We start from the raw sequence: 4,559 nt of genomic DNA on the forward strand, positions 1-4,559 counted from the left end.
TTCTTTTTGGTCTTTCCCTCTCCTTATGAGGCACTCAACATATTTCAAAATTACAAAAATGTTTAAACATACAGGGATAGATAGAAAAATGAAACATATAGGGATAGATAGACAAAACTCTGTCCTCAAATTTTATGATTATCAGAATGGGTGGTGTAACCCATCTTTTATATAATGATTAAAAGGCAAAAGTTCATTTAAATACCTTGATATCCATCTCTCAGATGACATGCTATGTCGCCTGTGTCAAGCATATTCCCATGATATTTGTCATACCAGGAACACATGCACAACACAGATGTATAGCACTGGTGATTAAGAACGGTGAGCATCATTTGATAATCAGTTCTGCTCTGCCTTTTAGTCAACATTGCGAAGTCTATCAATTCCTTCCCCAACTCCATACAAGAAGTAACCTTACAAAATTCAGGGCATAATATTGTATTTACACAGTGAATACAATATGAAAAGAGGAGCCGTAAATTGTACATTATTCAGATTTGCATATCTGTGATGCAAATACCCAGCAAGAAAAATTTAGGGAAGAAAAAGTTTAGTTTGGCTGTGGTTCTAAAAGTTTAGTACATGTTCAGCTGAGTTCATGGCTGTGGGCCTAAGGATCATGGCAGAAGGGCATGGTGGAGGAGCTGAGGAGCACTGATCCATTTATCCATTGAATGCAGGCAGGAAGGAACAAGGAAGGGAGAAAGAGCGAGGGAAGGAGGGAGGGAGGAAAGGAAGGAGGCGGGGGGGAGAGAGAGAAAGAGAGCAGGAGCTGCAGCAAAGGGCACACAGCCAGTACCCACTTCCTTCAGTCAAGCCCCTTCTGCCCACAGCACCACTCAATCAGTCCATTCAAACTAAAATGCTGCAATCAGGTCACGACTATCATAACCTAATCATTTTATTTCTGGATATTTCTTCAACACAGGAACTTTTTGGGGACACCTAATATCTAAACCATAACGGTGTAGATAAAAACTTGAGATTGTTTTTATAAATGTTTACAAATATTCAGAAGAAAGTAATTTTTTCCTGTCACATGGTTAAAATGAGTTGTTTCTAGTTAACTATATTATGTCAAACAGTTCTGTTCCCCATCCTTCCCTAAATGCCATTAAATATGAAAGATTTTGTGAAAATACTTAAACTCATTAATCTTCAGGGAACTATAATTTAAAACCACACACTAGAATGGCTAGAATAAAAAAATCCGAAAATAAGCATTTAAGAGAAATTGGAAGACTCATACACTCTTATGGAAATATAGAATTGTGCGACTGTTTCCCATCAAAATGTTAAACACAGAATTGCCTTAGGACCCAGTAATCCCACTCTTAGGTATATACATAAGAGAAATGAAAACAAGTCCATAAAACCCACATAATCGACCAATGAATGGATAATTCCTTGTATATCCATATAATTTATCCATAAAAGGAATAAAATATTGAGACAGGCTACAAAATGAATGAACTGTCAAAACTGTTAAATGAAAGAAATCAATTACAAATGATCATATAACAGTCCATTCTTATGAAATATTCAGAAAAGGTAAAATAAAGATAGAACATATAGTAGTAGTTTCTTAGTGCTGGGAGATGATAACTGAAGTGTACAGGGTTCATTTTGGAAATCACAAATATATTTTAAAATTGACTCATAAGAGATGCACAACTCTGTGAATACATTAAAATTGTTGAATCACCTTTTGTCATTATTTTGATCTATTGGCAGTCTCTTCTTTTGAGCATTACATACATATGCTAAAAAATACACATTAATTCCTGAGTATTTGAGAATATAGGTCATATACCATGTACTTTTTTCTTACTATTTCTTCACATATTAAGAATTTTCCCCTTCAGTAAATTTAACATTGACATAAAACTTAAAGCTAATCTTTCATCCATATTCCATTTTTTTGGCCACATTATCCAATAATATCTAGCTTTATTTTTATTTTAAATCTCCATTAAAAAAATCCAGTGTAGAATCATGCATTGCATTTAATTGTCATGTGTCTTAGTTTCCTTTAATCTGGAAACATTTCTCAGCCTTTCTTTTTATATGGCCTTTCTGGAGAATATATTCTATGTGCCATTTTTATAACTGCTTTGCATCTGGAAATTTGGTGAATGTTATCTTACTCAGATATTACAGGATGTTTTTACATTTGTCAGTCCTGGGACCTCAGGGCCTGTCAGAAATAGATTTGTTATAAGCAACAAAAAACAACATTATCGAAAACTTTGTGGAGGAATTCTCCTGAACAGCAAGCTCTTCTGTGGTCAATGGAGGTAGATGAGAGGAGGCAGGCTTGAAGCATATCTCTGTTTTGGGCAGAGATAATGGAGCATCTGTGAATGCAGAAGACAAGCAGAGAAAGGGGCTGTTATTACTGGAAAACCCTCATCAAACTGAAAAGAACTGGTGAAACATTTTGGTTGTCTTGTCATACTTAGAATTCCTCTATCCCTGGGAGCTTTGTGCCAGAGATCAAGGTTGACACTGATAAGACTGTTACACACAGCCTCTTTAGGCAGGGCATCACCATAGCAACTTAGCATCCTCTACCCATGCACAGAAACATTCTCAGGCAGCAGGCACACCACAGGCATTAAGCAAGCAGCGACCCCCAATCTCAGTCACCACTCTCCACATCAGCCAATATTGTTAAATACAACAAATCATCCTTCAAAATTGAAGAAAAAATAAAAACCTTCCAAGGTAAGCAGAAGCTAAATGAGTTCATGACTACAAAGCTGGAACTACAGACTTATTTTAAGAAATACTGCCCACACAAGAAGTAAAAAATGAACAAATCTCACTTGAAGAGTAGCTAAGTAAACGAGAAACAGAACCAAATTACATATTATAAATCAAAATGATAGAACTTAATAAACATCTCTCTATAACAATGTAAATTATCTGTGTAAATTATCTCAACTCTGTGATTAAGAGACAGGCTGGCATGATGATTTGAGAAACAAGACCCAACTACATGTTTACAAGAGACTCACCTAATAGGCAAAGACAGTCATAGACTAAAAGCGAAGGAATAAAATTGATATAGCATGTCAATGGAGCCTGAAAACAAGCAGGAGAAGCTATTCTCATATCTAAAATAACAGAATTCAAAACAAAATTAATCAATAGAGGCAAGATCATGTCATACTGATAAAGGGAACTATTTAGCAAGAAGATATAATGATAGTAAATATTTATGCTGGAAATGTGGGTGCAACTAATTACATAAAACTGACACTACTCAGATGAAAATCTCAGATCCCAGTATACTGAGTAACTTAATATGCCAATCTCACCAATAGATAGGTTTCCAGACATAAATCAGTAAAGATAATTTGGACCTAAAATATTATAACTCAAATGGACTTAACATATATCTTTAGAATATTTCATCCCACATCTGTTGAATATTCTCTCAACGGTCCACGAAACCTCCAAAAGAGACCATATTTTCGGCAACAAAGCAACTCTTAGCAAATACAAAATAAATGTTATCATTCCTTGCACCTAACTATATCATAGTGGAATTAAATTAGAAATCAACACCAAAGAACCCATGAAGTCAAAAGATTAGGCTAAAAATTACCAAAATAATTCATTGTATCTTTCTAAGTTCTCAACAAAAAAATTTTTAATTTTATCAGTTTAAAAATTAAAAATCAGTGAAAATTAAAATTCACTGAAAAACTAAGTTGGGTTCTTTCCTTATATCTGGGAATACTGCAACATCAAGTATTTACTGGTTTTGCAAGAGAAAATTGAAAACCCTATTTTTACATTCTTACTTAAATGGGAGTTTGAAAACTGTGACAAAACATTCCAAATCTATGACCTAAAATTGGAGTAAAAGATACTGACCCTCAGCACATTTCCCCACCAAGTACAGAGAAATTTACCATCAGAATATTAGCTGAGTGTGGTAAGAGGGAAGAAAACAGATATAGTGCCCAGTTTGTCAACAGGACATAAAGGCTCTGAATAAGTCACCATCTTCAATTCTGGATAAATCTCACATTTAAGAATTTTCTAATGCTTAAAATGGTGGTCTTTTCAGCTACCCATCCTAAGAAGTCAAATACAAGCATGCAAGTAAATTCGCAGTCAAGAGGATCCATGCTGAGAACAATTAAGGTGGCTGTGATGCAACACCAACAATTTGAATGGCCCTGACACACTCAAAATATCAATTATTCAACAAAATCCTGAAGCAAACTCTTGCTGGTCTTCTTACACTGCTGAACACTAAAGTAGCATGTTTTTTTCCACGGTTTTAACTTATCTCAAAGAATCTTTACACTATTAAGTATGAGACAAAAGTAAAGTATTTCCCCTTTTTAAATTTACACAGACATTTAATTAGACATTCAATTAGCAGGGATTTTCTTTTTCAGACTCCAATGGGGCCTAGATAACATCATTAGGCAAGATTGCCAGTTTGAAAGAAATCTATGTGGAACCCTGAAAATAGCAGATGTTGGTGCTCCTCAAGAGGAGGCAAGTTTGACTATCAGCCGTGCGCTCTCTACCCC

This window comes from Sciurus carolinensis, chromosome 14 (genome assembly GCF_902686445.1).
Source record: "Sciurus carolinensis chromosome 14, mSciCar1.2, whole genome shotgun sequence".
NCBI classification, from domain to species: Eukaryota; Metazoa; Chordata; class Mammalia; order Rodentia; family Sciuridae; genus Sciurus; species Sciurus carolinensis.